Source organism: Cebus imitator, unplaced genomic scaffold, assembly GCF_001604975.1.
Source record: "Cebus imitator isolate Cc_AM_T3 unplaced genomic scaffold, Cebus_imitator-1.0 Scaffold22, whole genome shotgun sequence".
NCBI lineage: Eukaryota > Metazoa > Chordata > Mammalia > Primates > Cebidae > Cebus > Cebus imitator.
The window spans coordinates 2,887,565-2,911,776 of NW_016107337.1; positions in this window are offsets into that span (position 1 = coordinate 2,887,565).

Here is a 24,212-nt window from a genome sequence, read left to right on the forward strand (position 1 = left end):
GATGTGGATATGTGTGTGTAAAAGATTATCTATCTATCTATCCATCCATCCATCCATCCATCTACCTATCGAACCATTCATCCATCAATCCATTTATCTATTGTCTTCTGTCATCTATCTATCTATATGTAAAGAGGTAGATTTGTTTTAAGGAATTGGCTCATACCGTGGTAGAGTCTGATTGGTATTGTAGCTGAAGTCCAATGGCAATTTAAAACAGACACTTCCACAGGTGAGTGTCACTATTTGTTCTGTTAAGACCTTTGACTGATTTGATAAGGACTGTCCGCATTATGGAGGATAATCTGCTTTACTCAAAGTGTACTGACCTAAATGTTAATCTCATCTAAAAGTATCTTTGCAGTAACATCTAGACTCATGTTTGACCAAATATCTGTATATAACTGTCTAGCCTAGTTGACACGTAAAACTTACCATCACAATTGATATTGTGTTACATTCTAAAGGACTATCTTACTTTTCCTCAAGCTGAGTTGTACAGTCATATTACTCTTCCTGTTGACCCCTTTACCAAGGAAAGTGGAGGTTGATACTGTACACTGTTTTCCTGGCTATGTTATGGCTGTTGATCAGTTCATGTCCATTTATATATGCTATACATTATGCAATAGAAGATTGAAGACCATTCCTCCTTGATTCATAAGGTGTTCAATAAAAATTAGGAAAATGAAAAATCAGAAGATTAATGAAGGTTAGGAATTGAAGCTAACCAATGAGATCAAGAGAAACATAATTAGATTTTATATAGAGGATGAAGATGATTAACTTCAATTTGACTAGTAGAAAGATGGTGTTGAGAATCTTTAGCATCAGGTGAGTTGGAGAGTGTAAAACTTTTAACAAGAAGAAGGGGAATACTTCTCATGTAACACAGTTTGAAAACATAAGACTCCTGAACACAGAGTCAATGTTCTATATTTCAGTCAGTCTCTTTTTAAAATTTAACACTATTTTTTTCTTTGTGCCTATTAACTGTGCACTGATTCAGAATATGGTAATTTTACCCATACAGTCACTTTGAAAGGTAATCTGTTGCTGCCAAATACTATGCCTTTTTATCAGTTCTAATTAGTGATTATTTATGCATACATATCCAGCTTTTCCTTCTACATACATACCAATTAAAATAATCCTCTGATGTTTTGAATATTATGTCTCACAACAGATATTTTGTGTCCTGACTTACCATTCATAAATAGATAAATTTCTCATTCTGCCTTTTTACATTAAATAAATTCATATACAGGTAAGTTATTTAAAGTTCAAGAGTTTGAATTAAATGTCTTTAATTTTGATAACAAAGTTACCTAGAAGAAGCTTTATAATATATTCTTCTGCAGAAGCTAATGTAGAAAAAATCTAGTAACATTGAATACAGAATCCATTAACTTTAAGATAGTGAGATGAAGGAAGTGCTATCACCCATATGCCTTGCCGGAGTCTGTAAGGCACATCATTCAGATTTCTGAAGCACATGGTTAGGTCATTACTTTCTGTCCAAAAGTCTGCACAAAATCATTATTTTGTATTATACTTAAATTGGTTAAACACATTTCTTAAAGTGAAACAAATTCAGAAGACACTTTGAGATACTTAAATATAGCTCCATCAGTGAAATTGTGTAGTAGATATACATCTGAGTTAAAAGTATATCAATAAATTATTAGGATTCCTTCTAAAGGAATGATTTTGACTGCTATATTTAGCAAAAATTGTATGTCCTTCGCCCACTTTTTAAAATAAGTTGTACGTGCGGCCAAAAATCATATGAAAAGAGGCTTAATACCACTAACCATTAGAGAAATGCAAATCAAAACCACAATGTGATACCATCTCACACCAGTCAGAATGACTATTAATAAAAAGTCAAAAAGTAAGAGATGACAGCAAGGTTGCAAGGAAAAGACAATGCTTATTTATGCTGCTGGCAGGAGTCTAAATTAGTTCAACCATTGTAGAAAGCAGTGGAGTGATTCCTCAAAGAGCTAAAAACAGAACTACCAATCCCGTTGCTAGGCATATGCAAAGGAATATAAATCGTTCTATCATAAAGATATATGCATGTGTATTTTCATCTCAGCACTATTCAAAATAGCAAAGACATGGAATCAACCTCAGTGCTCATCAATGGCAGACTTGAAAAAAGAAAATGTGGTTCTTTGCAGCAATATGGATGGAGTTGGAGGCCATTATCCTTAGCAAACTAATACAGCATCAGAAAACCAAATACCGCCTGTTTTCTTATAAGTGGGAGCTAATAATGAGAACACATGGACACAAAGAGGGGTCCAGCTGACACTGGGGCCTATCTGAGCTTGGAGGGTGAAAGGAGGGAAAAGAACAGAAAAATATAACTATTAGGTACGTGGCTTAGTGCCTGGGTGATGAAATAATCTGTAAACCAAACCCCTGCATGACAAGCTTATCTATATAACAAACATGCACATGCGTCCTTGAACCTAAAATAAAAGTTAAAACGTTTTTAAGAATATATTCTACCCTATTCACAATCTTCACTAAAATTTTAATTTGACCATCAAAGGCTTAAACTCCATTTATTTTGAAAAAGAAAGAAAATTTAAGAACTTATACCACACAATTCTATGTGCTAGGCATAGAGAGAAATATGAGGAAGTGTACAGTGACTCATTTCAGATTATGACTGAATAGCTGATGCATTAGCATCTTCTTGCTGTTGTAACAAATTATCACAAACTCAGTGTCATAGAACAGTTTAAGTTTATTATCTAAAAGTCAAATGTCTAAAATAGGTCTTCAGGGCTATGTTCCTTCTGGAGGATGAAGGGGAAGAATTTCTTGTCTCAATTTTATTGGCTTCTCAAGCTGCCCACATTTCTTGGCTTATGGCCCCCTCTACTCTGACCTTTACCTCTGTTGTTAGCTTTCCTTCTCTGATCTTGGGCATTGAATATTCCAAAATCTCTCACAAATTATATGCTACCTATATTCATATTTTACTTAACTATTCTCTAGTAGCCAACATAGTTACTATTTACTCATTTGACTTATTATCAGTGTCATAAAGAGTAATGATGTTGCTGCTATGAGTTCCTTCCATATAAGACTAGAAATCTAATATTTTATATTTCAGGTCAGCAGCAATTTTATTTTTTATAAAACAGTACTTATAGCAAGATTCATTGCAAAATGTTTTCTCTGAACTTATTTTTTAACACATTTTTTTCCTTTCTGTTCATAAAGAATATAGAAAAAAAGGAGAATATATTAATGTAAATTACTCTTTAAGAGAACTGGGTAATATTAAATATATTCTAAGATAAATTATTAGTACTATATTTCTGTAGTCATATCTTGAAATAAGAGGACTTGTAAACATTTAAAACGTATCAAAGAAAATTCAGTGCACTGCTTTCAGATAATCATAGAACTTTTATGAAACAATTTCAATTTCAAATAAAATGTTGCATGACATAATTAAAATGTTTATGGCGATTCTAAAATTTGCAACTCCTGAAACAAAATCTATTTTCTGAACACAGTATAATTCTTGGAAATTTCTGTCAATGAACTAATGTAATTAATGTGATTAGTTACTGACTCATTTTAATACTTATTAAGTTATGAAACACAATTGGTTTTAACTCATTTTGACTTTATCATGAGTTCTATTTCATTTTATATGGAGCACTCTTTTAGTTGAATCTATGTGGAAATACTAGAGCTATATTTACATATGACATTTTCCAAATTAAACCATGACAGAGTTAAACGAGTATACACTATCATATAATCTTTTGTGTCGTTTAACATCTTACATTTTACTGTTGACTGCATTTTCATGTACCTTCAGCAACAAAAATGAAATAATTCTTGATGCTTTTTATCCTTCCCTTCTCACTCACTGTGGAGATGCAATGCATTTGTAACATGCTGTGCAGTGTGAATTGTGCCTCTGAGCTGTGCTTGAATGAGGTCCTCCTGAATAAACTCTATCAAGCTTGACTTTCCTATCTTGTACATTATCTCAGTAAGAGGCTACCTAGCAGCATATTCTGTATTAAATATTTTTAATTTGTTAAGACACTGAATCATGAAAACAAATTTATTTTACAGTTAATGTGAAGAAAGAAAATGCAATCACCCACAACTAATACTAACTAAATCAAAGGTAAAGATATTTTGGTGGGAGCAGAAAAGTGTGTGGATAAATACCATAAATCTTGTAAAGATGAAAAAACAACTTTAGGAAGATATAAGAATAAGGACATATTTTCTGTTAAAAACAGTAATTTGAAGATGCAGAGTTAGAATTGATCTCAGAAGTTTCTCTGCCTTTCCTATCTCAGGCTCCTTATTCTGATATTCCACTGCTCATTTTAAATCCCAAGGTCCCAAGGAATTGCCATTAATCGACTCATGGATACGCTACCCAACTTTGATCTAATTGAGGATGTTCAGGGTCTGTTTCATGTTTTGCATGATGATTACCAGGTTTACCAGTGCTGATAATGGGGAATGCAGTTAGACCTTGAGATGGGCTTAATGTAGTTTTTCAGATTTGGGGGTTTTGAAAAGTTAGATTATCTGGGTTAGAATCTGGGCTCTACTTCCAAGCTGTATGAATTTGGACCATTTAACTCTGGTATGCCTTAGTTTCCTAATTTACGAAAAATAATAATAAGAGCCCAAACTTTATGAGAAAATTGTGAAAAATTAACTAAGTTAATCATGGCAGAAGTTTGTAAAACATTGGCATACAGTGGGCACTTTATAAACAGTGGCTGACATATTATTATCATTATAGACCAGGACAAGTTATCTAGATATTAACCTCTGTGTTTTCGTTTCTTTATACTTTCTTTCTATATTTTTTTTACTTCGATTTACTTCCATAAGCCAAGTATTTGTATTCCCTTTGTGTAACAGGCATAAATGCAGAAGTTATTTTCACACAAGTTAAATTATTTGCTTGAGCTTGAAGGGACTAATAGACATGAAGAAACAAGTATTTTCAAAGACAGGATGGAGACAAAGACTCCCTAAGGTGGGGAAACATTAAAGAAAGAGAAAATGCTATTTGTGCTGCAAGCATTTCTCTTGGATATACTCCTAAGAATGGGGCTGTGGGATATAGTGGAAACATTCAACTTGAAAAGAAAATCTCAAATTGTTTTCCAAATGTCTATGGATCTAAACATACATAAACTGCTTATGAAAGATCCATTGACTTGAATTCTCTTTATCATTTAGTATTGTCAAAACTTATATTTTCCAATCCATTGGTTGTGGGCAGCCTCATTAAGAGCATAATTTGTATTTCCCCCATTGCTTGTTTTCTCATATGTTTATTGGCCATGTGTATTTCTTATTCTGTGGAATGCCTGTTTGTAGAGTGATATTTTAAACATTTAGCAACTGGTACAGGAAAGGCAACAACCTTTGTAACTAGATATTAGGCCAATCAGAAAAGAAGCTGGATGTGAAGGACATTAAGCCTGTTATGTATGAGCTGAACATTAATTAGCACAAGCGTTTCACATCTTTTGTCTATTTTCTACAGGGTTGTATGCTTTTTCATTATGGATGTTTGCTTTGTATACTTTATATACCAATCCTTTATCAGACATGCATATGACAAGTATTTTCTCCCAGATCTAGCTTATTTTTTTTATAAAATCTTAATTTTAATGTAGTTAAATTTAGCAATCCTTTATTAAAACTGATGGATTTTGTTGCTGCCGTTATTTCTATACCTCATTTAAGACATCTAAATTCCTAAAAGATATCCTCTTTTATTTTCTTCTAAATATTTAAAACATTTCCATTAGATAATTAAATGTTCTACATATAATGTGGGCCGAGATCTATTTTCATTTTTTATAGATAATGAATTTTCCTGTTTACTTAGTACCTCCTTTCTTCAAAAGTATTCTATACCAGTGTTTTCATATGTTAAATTTTTACATATTCAAATTTTTTTTTACTCCTTTCTTTGCTTTATTTGCCTGCATGCTTATTCCTGGGCCAATATAATTATCATAAGTACTTTAGTTTTACATTAAGTGTTGATAGGCCAAGTTCCCCTTCAGAAGGGTTATATATCACTGAACCTTTGCTTTTTATTCTTTTCAATTATTTTATTTTTTAACTTTTATTTTAAATTCAGGGGTACAAGTGCATGTTTGTTACATAGGTAAACTTGTGTCATGAGGGTTTGTTATACAGATCAATTCCTCACCCAAGTATTAAGCCTGGTACCCTTAGTTGGTTTTCCTGATCCTCTCACTCTTCTTACCCTCCACTCTCTGGAAGGTCCCAGTGTGTGTCATTCTCCTCTGTGCCCATGTAAGCACATCATTTAGCTCCCACTTTTAAGTGAGAACACAGAGCATTTGTTTCTCTCTTCGTGTGTTAGTTTGCTAAGGGTATTGGCCACCAGCTTTAATCCATGTCCCTGCAAAGGACATGATCTCATTCTTTGTTATGACTGCATAATATTCTATGGCATATATGTAGCATATTTTCTTAGAGCTTCTGCACAGCAAAATAAACTAACAACAGACTAAGCAGACAGCCTACAGAATAGGATAAAATTTTTACAAACTATGTATCTGTCAAAGGTCTAACGTCAAGCCTCTCTAAGGGACTTATACAAATTAACAAGAAAGAAAACAACCCCATAAAATAGTGAGCAAAGAATGTAAAAAGATACCTTTCAAAAGAAGACATACATATACTTAATTAGAAGTATATGTCAACCTAAAATAATCAAGAGGGTCAGAATATACTTTAAAGAGAGTTTATTCAAGTGCAAATTGTATAAACCACCCAGAAACACTAACTCCAAAGAAACAGAGGCAGCATCCAGAAGTAGAGAAGTTATGGTTTCATTTATATTAGCAGAGAGTGATGAGTTTTTAAGATAATTGCAATATTTTCCATACAAGGTTGGTGCATAGTTAAAGCAATTGGATTGGTTATAGACAATGTTTCCTCTTGGGGAGAGTACATTTAACTTTTTTACAGAGAGTATAATAGTCATAGGTTTTCTTTCATCTGGTCTAAGCAAAGTAGGACAACAAAGGGGAAGTTAATCTACAACAAGCATCATTATTTAAGAAGCGGGGAAGGTTTTGTTTGCCATGTCATTTAATTATCTCTAATGACTGTATAGAAGGAGAAAAATAAGAAAGTTGTTTAATTCATAATCTGAGAAACAGAAGTTGTAGCTATGTGTGACTCAGATCACAGTCACATCTATCTCAAGGCTTAACATGTTTTGGTGTTTCAAGAGCTTTTAAATTATATTTATTTTCACATATATTTAGATCCAGTTTTCTGTCCCACATATTTCCCTTCATTGTCTCTAATGCCTTTTACTTTTCAAAAAACGTTAATGGTTTAATAGTTTAATAGATCTGGCTTGTTTTAGAGAAATCATCTTGTCTTTCCTTCAATGAGATATATTTATTAAAGTTTTCTGAATAGATTTCTTTTAAAGGATGATAGCAGCCCATCTACTTCATTTAGTATAGTTATAATAAATTATGTTCTGAAATTAGATCTATGAAACCTATTATTCCACTTATTTTATCTAGTCCACTTAAAGAATTTACAATTTCTTTTATAATTATAAGGCCTCAGTTTTCACTTAGGCTATTGCAATTATTTACTACTGTCAAAAATAAAACAGATCAAATTTAAAAAATTTAAAGCACTACATGGTGAATGACAGTTAATAACAATGTATTGTATTCTTGAAAAATAATGACAAGATTTTAAGTGTTATCACAAAAATGACAACTATGTGCAGTAATACTTGTCTTAATTAGCTTGATTTTGCCATTTAGCAATGTACATATATTTCAAAACTTCATGTTAGCCATACATAGTGGCATACACCTGTAATCCCAGGTACTCAAAAGCTGAGGTGGGAGGATACCTTGACTCTAGAACTTGGAGGCTGCAGTGAGCTATTATCACACCACTGCTTTGCAATCTGGGCCCCAGAGCGAGATCCCATGTAGTAAAAAAATAGTAAAAAAAAAAAAAAAATCACTTTATACTCAATAAATATGAACAATTTTATGTGCCTTAAAAAAATTACAGAAAGTTTATCTTGCACAGGAGAGAACAGTTCGTGAACCTAGAGGTCTCAAGCCAAAACTGGCCTGGCTTTATGAACTACTTATAAAGTCAAAATTTAGAAGTTTTTTAACCTTTACAATGATTGTTATTACAATAGGGTTTTCAGGAGCAATGCATTGGTTAAAAGCGATCATTTTATACCACCTTTAGAAGGCAACTTAAGTTTTACTTATGTACATCAGAGGCATTTACAAGAAATAACATTTCTCTTACATAACCTAAGTCGTTTTATTTGCTCTAGGGATTCTCAGGCATGGTCTTCATTTTATTTTATATTAACCCTACAAATAAATAACAAAATTAAAACATTTAATATGACTTTCCTAATTTTTGATATGGCATTTAACGAACTCAGAAAATAATGAAAGTCAGTTTTGACTTCAGCGCTTTTCTCAGTGGGGTACCTCCTGTTGTCAGCTATTAACAGAGCTTTTGATATTCAAAGTAAGGCTGCCTCATAACTGCTTGATGATAGTTAAAACAAACACGTACACAAATAAAAGGCAAATGCTAACATTAGGTGAGTGGCCTATTCTGTGTTTAACTGAAAGCAAACTCACTATATAATAAGACTACTTAAAGTCATCAGAATCTAGATGCTTTTCTTATACACTAAACATGAACGTTAACCTACAGAGAGAAAAGTTACTGAAGGGCAAGAAATCATTTTATTCCTTTAAATGGCATTTGTGTGATCTAAAATTTTCAAAGCAGGTTCCAATGCCCTTAATGGAAAGGATGTATGTTATATTTAATCCTTGGAGTAGTGAATATAATGTATAGAGTAGTATGAGGGAAAGAAATGACTTAATTATCCTGGAGTGATGGCCCTAATTATGACATTTAATTAAAGTATGGTAATAGGCCAATGATTAACCTTAAAATTTGTGCTGAGTTTGAGGCCATTACTTAGTATAAATAGATATGATTTTCAATGAATGTCTGAGAGTTGATCAGCAAGTTGGATCACTAATGATTCTGTGTACTTATTGCAATCAGTGGAGTCCCTGACCATTCATTGTTTGGCAACTAATATTCGTGACTGTTAAAATAATGATATCATCTGGCTTTTCTGTTTAAGGGCATGCATTAGTCCATTTCTACACTGCTATAAAGGCATACCTGAGACTGAGTAATTTATAAAGAAAATAGTTTGAATTAGCTCCTAATTCTTTGAGTTGTTTAGGCTTCTGCTTCTGAGGAGGCCACAGGAATCTTAAAACCAACGCAGAGGTGAAGGGGAAGCAAGCACATCTTCACATGGAGGGAGCCGAAGGAAGAGAGAGCAAAGGTGGAGGTGCCACAGACTTTAAAACAACCAGATTTCATGAGAACTCTGTCACAAGACAGCACTAGTAGGATGGTGCTAAACCATTAGAAACTGCCCCCATGATCCAGGCACCTCCCACCAGGCCTAATCACCAGCACTGAGGATTACAATTCAACATAAGATTTGGGTGGGGACACAGAACCAAACCATATCAGGGCAGAACAGTAAAATAGGAGATTTATCTCCCCAAATGTAAAGTGAATAAAATTTAGTCTCAGATTTCTGAGTGCTGATGGACAGTACCTTGGGAGTGACTGGAAAAAGTAGACCTTAGAGGGTTTGAATGAATTGTGGCATGAAGGGGGCTAGACTTCAAGCATCAGAGTTTTATTCTTGGCAATAGTTTCTGTCCTTCGCTAGTGATGTGAGGGACATACGGTAGCTATAGGGCAAGAGGCAGGGAGTCTTAGACAAGAAGACTGTCAGTGACTATGTTGGATCAGACATTAGAGACCCTTCCTTCCTCCACTTTCCAAACAGAGAGGTAAGCTAGATCTCTGTAGTTCCCTTTAGTGACCACACAGGCTTTAATAATGCCTGAGTTGGATTTTCACATCTTTCCAGCATAATGAAGTCTTCTCTCATTTGGATATCAGCTACTGAAGCACAATTAAGAAATACAGTATTTGGCTGGGTGTGGTGGCTCACACCTTTAACCCTAGCACTTTGGAAGGCCAAGGTGGGCAGATGACAAGGTTAGAAGATCAAGACCATCCTGACTAACAAGGTGAAACTCTGTCTCTACTAAAAATACATGCACCTGTAGTCCTAGCTACTTGGAAGGCTGAGGCAGGAGAATTGCTTGAGCCTGGGAGGCAGAGGTTGCCGTGAGTCAAGATTGTACCACTGCACTCCAGCTTGGGTGACAGAGTGAGACTCCATCTCAAAAAAAAAAAGTATTTATTGCACATCTATATCTGTGAACTGAGTAATGCCTCTTATGTTTATTTGTAATGTACTGAATTTTAGTCTTTTAAAATATTATTTAGAAAAAAACAATTCTGACTCAAAAATACAGGGGAATAAAGTGAGGAAAGCATTTTTAGACAAAGAATAAGACATAAGAGACAGTCCATGAAAATTTTGCATTGACAGAACCAGGTCATCTGAGTTATATTCTTGGACTGTTTGCTGGGTCTTCTTATCTCTTTCCAGGTCCACCTGCCATGCCTCTTGTCAGGCTCGGGGTCTGTTTAGATATCTCCTCTTCACCATCACCTCTTCCATTTTTTGTTATCCAGGATAGAATGAGGATTAACACAGTCAGCAAAATATGTTTATAATACCCATTAACCTGAGAGATCAACATACATGATAATACAGGGACACATCCCTTTATTAAAAGTCATTCTACTACTTCAGCCTTTTTCCTAGTGAATCTAATAGACCTGGGCTTTTTAAAGTCATTTTCAACTGAGGTTAGAATACAACAGTGTACCCTCCACCCCCCAAAAAAAGAGAGAGAGAGAAAATAGACAAAAACATGCCAGATTTTCATAGGTCCAGTTAGGCTTCTCATATGAGTGCAATCTTAGTAAAGATATTCTATTTAGATAAGCCTTGAGGTAGGTATATTTCTCTATCTTTTAGATTTGGGGAATTAGAATACTATTACAGTAGGCTCAAAAATATCTACAAATCACAATTCCACATTTCCAAGGTTACAGAATTTATAAGAAATAGTATTTCTCCAAAGAACTCAGTATTTTATACAAGTCATCAATTCAACTGATTTATTATTCAGTGTGATTTAAAATTAGACGGAAAAGGAAGCAGAGTAACAGTGTTTGCCTGTCCATGATTATATCAAATTTTGTGCATAAATCTACAAATGTGTGTAACATACCCATTTAGATAAAATAATATATCTAAGGAGGTTTATGTAAAGAGGTTTTATTTATTTTAAGAGGCTGATTTTGAGCTTACAGAATATAATGTACTTTAGACTAATATTAACAAAATTTCTGTTTTTTTAAAAATGTACCTCATTATCTATATGGTGACTTTGTCTCTTTTTGAGAATAAGATCTCTAAAATCAGATCTGATTAATTTTTACATGTTATGAATTATTCATCATTTATTCATTATGAACCAAATAGGCTTATATTACAGAACTCATAAAACAGGTAGTAATGTAACACTAAATCAAAGCCAGTAGGTGTAAAAGCATAGCTATCTTGTTTTCATATGTTTCTTATTCCAGAGGTGTTGTCTAATGCTACTACAACATTTGTATCAAATCAAAAATTTACCATACTATTTTTCTTCCAGTTCCTCATATACTCTAAATACCGTGCTTTAAAGATTAAAAATTCACTGAAAGTAGCTGAATAGAAGTAGCAAAATGATTCTCTAGGCTTGAAATATGTCTTAAATATTTTTATCAGTTTATTACTAGTTTAATTTCTTGTTCTTTTTGCTTCTAATATGAAAAATGCACATTGCATGGTTATTTACTATTTTTGTTAAACAGTTATTTTGATGAATTATGAAAATGTTTGGCAGTGGTAGAATAGAAAAAGTGATATTGCCTAGGCTAATTATAGTATGCACTTCAACTGGCAGAAATTAAAGACTGAGAAAGAATTACCTACACAGTGAGACTTGGACTTGGGGAGACTCAGTTGTAGATGAATACACTTAGTCTAATGAATTCTAGGCAATAAGGTCTTGCAGAGCAATGAGGACGCTGAGGAGCTTCAGACATGGTGCAAATTTTCAAAGGAAATATTTTATCTACCTGGCTATGTATATAGGTATGGATATTGATATGCACTTATTCTTGATTCCTTCTCAAAGTAATCTGAGTTAGCTTTATAAAATCCATAATATATGAGCCATCTCAAAATTAATATTAAACAAATGAGCATGAGTTCTGTATATGAGTTAATTCACTTAATTAATGTAAAACTCTGTGAATGTTTATGGTGATTCTTTACAGATCTAGAAACTAAGCCCCAGAAAAAGCATGTGCCCATTTTCACCAAGATAACATGTTATTAGATAGAATATATCATCAGGTATTTGTCTCCAAAGATTGGTAAAGGGTATAATAGGCCATAATTATAAACAAATCACTTTTTCTTACAACTAGAATTTTGGAAATAGTGAAGACACAAAAACCATTAATAATCATTATCTTAAAATCTAAATTTGGATCAGTTTTAAAATATCTTGTCAGCTTTTCAATAGTTTTAGCTTATTGAAGATTTATATAGTTTTGTCCAAATTTATGAATTATTTTCAACATTAGTGATGGTCTCAGCAAGACTAATCAACATTATTAGAAAGTGGAGTGTCCAATGAGTAATTTCTGTCCATTCCACTAAAGAGACCTTTTCCTTGACATTTTTCATTTAAAAAAATGATTTCTCCCTCCCTTTTGTTAAAAAAATACACACATATACAAACCTGATTCCAGAATAGATGATATTGCATCCCTGCACAGAAATAGGTAGAAGTATCTGCTGGATTCCAATATTTACTTTAAACAGGAGTTCTGAATCTTTTGAAATGTATGCCAAATAGGCAACAGATCACCGTTTTTAAAACAGTATTTCCTGTATAGGTAGGGTTGAAGAGAGTAGTAGCCATAGTATAATCAAGGGTGTGTACAAAGGATAGAGCTGTGGCTTGGGTTTCAGGTCCTGCTTTTTTAGTTAAGAAATTTGGCTTCAATTACACACTGGGGTCTGTTGGGGGGGAATGGGGGAGGGACGGGGGTTGGGGAGGTGGGGAGAGATAGCATGGGGAGAAATGCCAGATATAGGTGAAGGGGAGGAAGGCAGCAAATCACACTGCCATGTGTGTACCTATGCAACAATCTTGCGTGTTCTTCACATGTACCCCAAAACCTAAAATGCAATAAAAAATATATAAAAAAATAAAAATAAAAAAATAAGAAATTTGGCTTTAATGTAAACTTCCATTTAAGATCCAACTGAAGAAAGAAACCTAATAATAATAAAAATTAAATAGCTTCAAATTCTCTTTGAAAATCTTGGAAGATGGCTATTAGAATGTCCCTTGACTTGACTCTACCCCCAACTTCAAAGATATTCTTTTCCTAAGCAAAGCAGCTTGCTGTTTTTCTCAGGCAGTCTAGTGTTGCAATGCAAAACTGTAGTCATTGGCTTACAGAAGTTCTGATAATAAGAATTTCTGTGGATTCTTCTCATCTCGGTATATGAGAACCTGTGAATGAATTAGGGGAAAAAATCATTGATGATAAGCAACTGAATGCATGGCATCTTGAAAAAGCATGGCTCAGCAGCCCCTGGACTTCACTGGAGAGGAGAGATATTCTCCCTCCTAGGTAAATTTGGTCTTTTTCATTTACAAGAAGCTGAGAAGAAGCAAAATAGATGACCTGCCTTTAAGAAACGGGGCCTGAAGAAAAAAGCTTCCTTCCTGATATCTAATTGGGGTCTGATGAGTAAGCGTTAACTATTCTTTTAAGAATAAAACCATTGCTGGAAAGATCATTGTAGTTCAAATTATTTGTGAGACTTCTGCAACTTTAGGTACCAGAGCAAATAACTGCGCAGTGCCCCCTCCCCAACCCCACCCCACACACAAAACATATGTATGTGGTCAGGAAAAACTAGGTAAAGTTCTTAGAAAATGTTGCTAAAGACTAGAGAAGATAATAGTTAAGGAAAAATGTATAATTAGACATCTACAAAAGTCCAACAGCAGCACTAGGAGTTTTTCTGCCAATGAAATATAAACTCACTTTTAAAAAATCAGATTAATTGAAGGAGATGAACACACTGTCAATACATGATTTGAATGACCTGGAACATGCAATGTAACTCATATTTCAAAGCAATTCAAAACAATAACATAATAATATAGTTTGGCAGAAAGTGCTGTTTGCTATTTACTATCCTATATTATCTTTCAACTCAGTAATAAAAATATTCTTTAATTTAGAGTGATCAAGTATTCAGTTTAAAAACTATCCCACCCTTTTTTTGCCATCAGTTGTGGCCATGCAACTCAAACTTGGCCAACAAAATGCAAGAAGAATAGTTGTGCAGAATAATTTCTGAAAATGAGATGTGATGACCAGAGCCTCAGAAGACACCTTGACCAATGAAGAAGGAAGTTAGTATTAGCATGGCAGAAAAGAACCTGAGTCCCCAAAAACCCTAGAACCACCATATCTAAACAGACCCATCTTACCTTTGGTCTTCTGTTATGGGGCAAAGCAATAAGTTTCTATTTTATTCAGGTAACTTTAATGCACCAGAAACCAATCTGAACTTACATTAGTGACAACCATAAGATAATTGTAAGAGAATTGAAATAGAATTTCAAGAGGGCTAGGGTGAAAAATTAGTCTTACAGATAAAAAAAATGGTAGAAGACAACAATGTGACAGAACTAACTAAAAACACAATTCAGGAACATTGTCCTAAACTACAGAAACAATTAGATTTGTAATCTTTTCTAAAGAAATGACTTACAGAGAAGGTTATTGGAAAAACAAAGAATAAAAATAATCTTAATGTCAGCCAGCAAATGACAAAGCAAAAACTATTGAACAACTTCATTAAAAACCAGAGAGATTGGTAAGGAAGGAATCAGGCAGTGTACTAGGTGTAGCTGATTCTGGGTAAAATAGAGATACAAATAAAATGCTCATACTGGAAGTGATAGAGATTCTCTCCTGTTAAGTATTATACCCTCTTTCTCTATGTTATATTGAGGGCTCTTTATAAGAGAAACACAGTTTCAGCCTTAGGTTATACATTATGATTTTGTGTAACAGATTTAGGCTAACCCTGAAGCAAAGTTGAATAAATTAATGCATTAGAATAATTATTTATCATTGCCAATATCCTGGAATAAATCATTTTTCATTCAGATCACTTATCTATTCATATCCATCACTGAAACTTTTATTGTTGTCCTTTTCTATGGTTCCTTTTTATAGGTCAGATATAGAATATATGCATATTTGCATAAGATACAATTGCCATTATTTGTCTACTGCTCATATTTCAAATCTTGACAAATGGAATGCAGTAAAGACATGGGCAACATCACATGCATGTCTACTGTGGGTGGCAAGTCAGGCCCTGGTCCTACTCTCCCTCACATTTCCATCCAGGGCAACAGAAAATTCAGTAAGTAGATAGTTGACATGAATCTCAAGATCTTGAAAAAGGCTATGTTCAATGTAGTTGAATCTCAAAAGTATTAAATATGTAGCTGATTTTTTCCCATCGCTCTCCCTCACACCCATTACAAAGGTGACACTATGGCAAGTTCTCATATGTTTATGATGTCTAATATTAATAAAACCTCATTTTGTCTCATATATATGTATAGATTTAAGTTATCTGCTCTTGATTAATGAACTGCACTAATAATCAGGATAGCAGAAAGAGTACAGCTCTCCTACATATATCGATTAGATATTTTTGAATATATTCTGTTTTTAAATCATTGAACCAAGTGACAATCATTTGCTACAAAGGACAGTTGATTCTTCATATCTCTATTCATACTGTAAATCAATAGATAAGTTATCTTTGTCAGTGATATATAGTGGGTAATGGTGATAAATGGCACCAATGACAATTTGGAAATTTTGAATTCACTCTCTAAAAGCTACAGAGTAAACACTAACGTGCTGAAACAATACTTAAAATTTAAAGGATGACTTTCAGTGAAACCACAGAGTGCAATAAGAGCTTTTATTTAGTGAACATAGCATTCCTAAAATATAGGGAAATTCATCTTAAAAATTGAGGCATAAATAACTAATTGGATCAATGAGCAACATTTTGAGAGATTTGATAAACCAAAGCAAATCTTTCTCTGAGGGACTTATATAACAGATCAATGGAGTTTGTATCAAAATAACTATGGGAAGTGTTTAATTCTATCTAATAAATTTTGAGGACAATTAGAATTGAACAGAAGATAAACAACACATTATAGATACACCTCCTGTTACGTTTCAAGCCTAAATTTTCTTTATTACTCTATTGGAACTTAATTTCTATACACTAATTGCTTCGAAGGAATGGTTTTGCAGAAGTATACTATGAAGTCCGGATTTAGTGTGTGATATATTAATCGATTTATATTTTCCTTTTTTGTTGAAGTTTAGAAAAACATAGATTATATTATATTGCTGAAAATATTTCAAACCCAAAAGAGTTGGATATTACATCACAGAAGAAGGTAAAAATAAAATAAAAATTATTGAGATGGACATTTTCCTGTTGATAAATGTTAAGAAATAACTTTGACAAACTGGATGCTAAATTCTCAAGAGAAAAGTGTTATTATGATACTAAATGGTATTATTATTATTTTATATTTTCAAGTCATTCTTCAGTTTTCACTTCCTTGAATAATAAGCATAAAAGCCACCTCTACTGTTTTGTGTACATGACCAATACATGTATCCTACAATATAAAGCATTGTTTGCCAATTGTATAGATTAGATATAATTGGAAGAGAGATCAATTTAATATGAAATCTGAGAATCCTGTTTATAAATCTTATAGAAGTTTGCAGAATATTTAGTATATGCTTATTTACCTTGTAAATCTCAAAAAATTAAAAGGCATTTAATGCATTCCAAAATTTATTTGGCAAAAGGCATTTCACTGAATACTGTTGTGTGGATGGACTTTAAATAAAAGCTAGAATTTTGAGTGCAATGTAATTACCATGAAGTCACTATTTCTAATTTTAAATACTCTTTAATGCTTTTATATATTTATGCATCAAGTTCATATATTATTGAAAAAATATAGAAAAGTATTATATGGAAAAATAATCTCAATTCACATCACTTAGGAATAAAACAGTTAACTTTGGCTTTATTTTTGCCATTAGATGTACCTAAACTGACATCCACAGACACATTTTCATATTTCAATATTTATAACTAAAGTTTTTTTATACATCTATGAATACTTAGGAATTTTCTAACTTACTTTCTCAACAATACAATTTTGCAAGAGTTCTTCCAGTGATTAACTTCTCAAGGAGATATTTATTGTTTTGATTTTTTTATTCTACTTTAAGTTCTGAGGTACATGTGTAGAACGTGCAGCTTTGTTACATAGGTATACACGTGCCATGGTGGTTTGCTGCATCCATCTCCCCATCATCTATATTAGGAATTCCTCCTATTGTTATCCCTCCCCAATCCTCCCACTCCCTGCTATCCCTCCTCTATCCTCTTGTATTATTATAATATATATTATATTATAATATGGGATATATTATATATAATCCTATCTAAACTGTGTCATCTCACATATACATGAAATATTGAGCCAAAAATATACAAAATACTTTTAGCACCTCTTCGATTATCCTAGTGCCTCTGCAACAAAAACATATGGTTGTTTGCTGAATTGTTTCTAAAATGATCTTAAAAATAAAGGTAACTGTTTATGCACAAAATCAGTTGCTTGATGTAACTAAATTTGTCTGTCCTTAGGTCCAAAATGAACCCTTATTAAGCCAAAGGTTCAGCATTTGCTGTTATGTTGTTCTCATTGCAGAATGAAGGTAATTATTTTCTACTGGCTAATACATATGAATGTAATCCAACATGGGCTATATGTCCACAGTTCTGATCAAGGGAAACCATAAATATTAACTCTCTTTTACCAGAGGAATAACGTCTATGCTTTAACAAATATGGCAATGATATTTTTTGTGAGCACAGTACAAGCTATTATATCTAAACTAGGTAATTTCATAATTATAACTAATAATACTTTTAATTTGAACTTATTGAACATCCATAATATGCCAGATGCTGTGTGTTTTGAAGGTGTAGTAGGAGAGCATTTTCAAATAGCATCTAAATTATTTTCCATTTAAGATTTTTTTCATCCATTTTAGTACCACTTGCTGTTTCATCCATTTTAGTACCACTTGCTGTTGAGATAAGGCCATTAGACTGAGGCTTATTCCAACTGGGAAATAAAAGGAGAAGTATTTAGAAAAAATGTTTTTCTTCAGTTTTGATTTGCATACTGTATATGATTTTTTTTTACCATAGTAAATAATAGTCTTGAAATTTCGAAAAGAGAGAGAGATGATGTTTTCTTGAAATTCCTCAAATTTAGATTTTAAACATCAAGAACTAGAACAGGAAGAAAAGATCAATGTTCATACCATAAGGTAAGAGAGCTAAAAAATATGATGTAAAGGATGTTTCTGCCCAACAGTACCTCTGGTAAAAAAAATGTAAGGTAGGAAAAAATAGAGTGACAAAAAAACCTCATGGGTCTTGCCACTCCTCATGTCAAAAGTTAAGAGTAGGTGGTAGAAATATATAGATAGATTTGTGGGGTCAGGTTGTGAATTGAACCCTTGCAAGGTTTCCAGAAAAGGCTTACAGTCAGCTTTACCTTAAATCTCACATGGCAAGTTTCTGAGTGAGTAGCAATGGCTGTGGAAGGCACTGAGTAAAGATGGTTCTGAATAAAGCCTTATTAGTTTACATAATCTCAGTGTAGAGAAAGCAGAAGAGTATTTTTCCAGTCATTTCAAGAGAGAGTGGGTTAGTGTATCAGAAGAACCATAGATTTAGAAGGAAACAGTTAAAGAATATAGGGCTCTCCCAAGTGGAGTCATTGGTAGGGTCATAATAATTACAACAGTGCCTGACCCGACATGCAAATGACCTGGAAAGGCCAGGTCCAAAAAGTATAAAAAGTGCCTGGTGCCTTGTTGGGCTAAACTCTAACAGAATGGGGATAGAAAAAAAAAAGCCAAAAAGGGAAGGCCAGATAGAACTAATCTGATTTTGAATGCAACTTAACCAGAACTCAAGGAGAAACATTACCACTCTGCCAGTACCCTTGGAAATGAAAGCTCATCTTCACTGAAGGTGAAGAAAGAGCAGGAGATTAGGCCTCTTGAAAAGAGAAAACCTCCAAAGAAGACTATTTTAAAAAACAGATTATATATATATATATAATTTTTAAAAAGCAAATATTTCTGCAATTAGTGAAAATGGAGGTGTGAAATCAAGGTAATAAATATTTTGCTCTTATTTTTGAATGCATGTCTTTTAAATAGAATTCTTACAATAATCTTGAGCTGTGAATGCCATAATCTTCTTGTTTTTGATAAAACCAAAAATAGGCTCAGATGGATTGATTGACTTTCCTAGGATATCAATGCACAGTGACAGGTGAGGACAAGATTTGGAGTCAGCTCTGTTGGGCTCTGAATAGTGCATGATTCAACAGCACCTCAATGTCTTTGTCTCCACTTTCTCTCAGTGTAGTAGCTGTAATTAATTGCTATGTTAATATTCTGCAATCTTTCTACTCTGTGGAGATACCTGACAGCATCTTTGCAGCAAAATTACTATAAAAAGATTATTTCTGCCTTATTTCATTAAGCCCCAGGGTATGTGGCTTGGAATTCAAAAGATCATGCAAGGACATGAAAGACTTGGGTAGTTGGGAATTACATTTTGCTCCTAAGATTTAGTGTCTGAAAATTTGAGTTTAATTATCAAGTCTTTGACTTCCTAGGGGTATGAACTTTATATAACTTCTCTGAGGCATAGTTTTTTAATCTGTTAGAAGATGCCCGTCTGCCTCAAAGGCTCATTATATGAATATTACTTGGAAAAATGTGTGTAAAAGTGCTTTGTGAGTGCTAAAATTCTCAATATATATAATATTTTAAATATTTTAAGAATTGCCTAAATTTACTTTGTGGGCTTGATCAAGCTAAATAAGAGTAACCACATATACTAGAATATATTGAAAAGGTAAATAAGTTATGAAAATTATTTGAATATACATTTTACAGCAATCAGAATGCTTATAGAAATAATAAAAATAACTATAAACAATTATGTTCCATACTCTTAAATTACCTAAATAGCCAGGATATATTATGTTTCAGGAACACTAATTAGCATTTATATTATTCTGTAGTTAAATCAGTATCATTATTTCTACACATATGGAAACTAATAGAACTTATTTTAAGACTTATTTTAAGACTTCAGGTTTTACTGGGAAGTGGAGAGGTGCTTGTAAAATATAATCTGAATATATATATTTCAAATATACATGCATAGCTTCCTTTAAGGTCTTATTGAAAATCAGTTTCCAATAAGAACTGTAGATCTATAGGACAATTTAATTGTTAGCTCCATGAATTACATTTTGACTAGTGCAAAGAACATCGTGAAAGCCTATAGAATACACAAATAGATAGGTCCTACCTGAAGCTAAATTAAGTTAAGTTATCGCTTGGGTTCCCTATAAGTTTCCTAATTATATTGTTTCTCTGCTTTGCTCTTCTATTTTTTATGTAAAGGAAAGGACAAAGTCATATATAAAGGTTGAAAAGCATATAGGTAAATAATTTTCAGTTAGTGAAATTATTTTCTAAATTGTGTAGTAAAACTCTAGTTTTTCTTTTTTTTAAATCAAATCATGAATTCAGAGTATGCCTAAAGCATTCTACTACATAACTCAGTAGAATAGCTTTGCTTTTGTGTCCTATAACTCCAAAGTCAATCATAGTTCTGGCCAGACTCAATTACTTTTTTTTAATGAGTGAATGACCAGTGAATCAATCCATCATTAGTAGATTCTCATTTTAAGATAGTTTCCTATAAAATTGTTTTTTCTTTAAAATTATCTCTCTTTTTGTTATTGTTATAGGTAACTCAATAAATCATTAAGACCAAAAAATATATATATGGAGAGAGAGAGAGAGAAAGGTATATGGCCTTGAAAAACTACTAGACACCCAAGTTTTGATTATGGCTTCCTTAAGTCATCGCTTGCCTCTGTCCCCACCACCACAACAGCAACTCACAGATGCATTTTTTAACCCACTTTCTTACATGGTTCCTCAGAAATATTATGTAAAGTGTCATTTTTAAAGCCAAGCATAAAAGGACATGACTCCTTCAGTTGCCTCTCTTTATCTTAGTTTTTGTTTTTCTCTCACTTCACTGGACCTTTACCAAGAAATAAACCTGCTGAAACAATTTTTATATTAGCAGCCCATCCACTGAATTCCGTTTCCCTCCAATTACCATCCCATCTATCTCCTTTTTACAATTAAACTCTTTAAAGGAGTTATCTATCCTCTCTGCCTCTGTTTCTTCCTCTCCAATTCTCCATTAATCCTTTCAAATTATACTTTCTTCCCAACATTCCACAGAAACCTCCTTGTTCAAGGTGACTTATGACTTTTGACTTATGACATGATCATATCAAATATTAAATTATTGGTTCTTAGCTTACATGGCCAATCAGCAGCATTGATAGTTGCTTCCTCTTTTTTTTTTGCAACTTTATTTCACTTGGTTTCCAGGACACAATTCATTCTTGATTACTCTTCTGCTTCACTAGGCTACATTTTCTTGGTGTGGTTTCCTTCTCATGTTTCCAACTTATAATTGTGTCTCAGTATTAGAACCTTACTTTCTTTCTCTATATTCAGTTTCTATGTAACCCCATCCAAATCCACAGCTTAAAAAAAAAGGCTAATCATAAACAAGTTTCATAGATTTGTTTTTTCTTTACATTTAGCTAGGATTCTACCTGTCTATCTACCTACTTACCTACCTACCTACCTGTAAAATGCATATTTGTCAAAAGTTTATAGAATAAACAAAGATCAATGTGTATAATGGGACAGATAAACCCAGTTAACAAAACTCATCTATCTGATATGTCAAGAGATATGCACCCCACAATTACCAAAACAAACAAAAAATTACATTGTTTACAATTATACAGAAAACATTTTCAAACGTAATAATAAGCTGATCTATGGATCAATTCAAATCATTCAAAGCACAGGTCTGACCACGGTGGGAAAAATTGAAATATCAATAAAAATAAATAATTAAGTCAGCCATGGTGACTCATGCCTGTAATCCCTACATCTGGGAGGCCAAGACAGGAGAACTGCTTGTGCTCAAGAGTTCGAGACCAGCCTGGGCAACATGGCAAGACCATGTCTCTACTAAAAATAGAATAAAATTAGCTGGGTATGGTGATGGCATCTGTGGTCTCAGGTACTCAGGAACCTGAGGGGGGAGGATGGCTTGAGCCTGGCATGGGGGGTCAGAGGTTACAGTGAGCTGAGATTGCACTACTACACTCCAGTCTGGGTGACACAGCAAGACCCTGTCTCAAAAAATAAGTACATAAATAAATAATTAGAAAATTCTGAACTATGTGGAAATTAAGAAACATGCAGGGTTTTATTTTTGTTTGTTTTATTAAAGTATATTTTTCAAGTAAAAATTTGTATACATGAAAAGCATGCAATGTTTTGATACATGCACTCATTGTGAAATGACCACCGCAGACAAGCTAATTAACTAATTTGCCACTTCACATTTTTACCGTTTTCTTATCCTTTCCTTTTGTGTGTGTGCATGAGTGGTGAAAAAAGTAAGATTTATTCTCTTGGCATATTTTAAGCACACAATGTAGTACTGTTAACTATAGTCACCAGGCTGTATATTAGATGTCCAGAACTTATCCATCTTTCTAAACAAAACTTTTACCCTTTAACCAACCAACATCTTTCCATTTTCTCCTCCCCTTTGCCTGTGGCTACCACTATTTTACTCTTTGCTTTCATGATTTGTGTTATTTTGGATACCTTATGTAAGTTAGATCATGTAGTATTTTTTGTTTTGTGTCTGGCTTATTTCACTTTGCTAATGTCCTCTGGTTTCACTCAGTTATCACAAATGTCAGGCTTCCCTCTTTTGAAATCCTGAATAATATTTGTTATGAATATTATGACATCTTTAATATTAATATATAAAAATATATATTATATATTACATTTTATTTATTAATATTTTGACAGATACATAGTTATTTCCACATCTTGGCTGTTGTAAACAATGCTGCAATGGGCATGGGAAGGCAGATATATTTTCAGCACACTGATTTTGTTTCCTCTGGACGTATACCCTGTAGTGAGATTCTGGATTACTGTATATGGTAGTTTTATTTTTGATTTTTGAGAACACTTTATACTGTTTTCCTCCATTTACATTCCCCTCAGCAGTGTACAAAAGTTACTTTTATTTTACGTCCTCGCTTCCCTATTGCCCAGAGAAGTGGGCAATAGGACCAAATAATACTAGGGAGACACCTCTGCATGTCCTTATGAACTGTAGTTTTAGCAAGAATCTTGCTAAGTCATTTAGCAGGAACCATTCACCTTCAATAACTGATCACCTTCAAGATCTGATCAGGTTCCTCATCCTCCATCATCCTCTACGTGACATCTGATCATCTTGGCCTTCCTCTACCATTAATACTGCTAGATTAGTTTAGTCATAATCCCCCTTACCCTATCTGTTAGTTTGTTCAAGCTGCTGTAACTGAGTATCATAAACAGAGTGGCTTGAACAATACACATTTATTTCTCACAGCTCTGGAGTTGAAAAGTTCAATATCAAAGCACTGGAAGATAGGATGTCTGGTGAAGGACCATTTTCTAATTCATAGAGGGCCCATCTTCAAATGTTCTCAGGTGGCAGACAGGAGACGGAAGATTTTCAATGCATTTTTTATACGGGCACTAATCTCATGCATGAATGCTCTGCCCAACCTAATCACCCTCCAAAGTCTGCACCACCTCCTAGTATCATCACAAGGGGTTATGATTTAAACATGTGAATTTGAGAGGACACAAACATTCAGTCTATAGCACCACTAATGTTT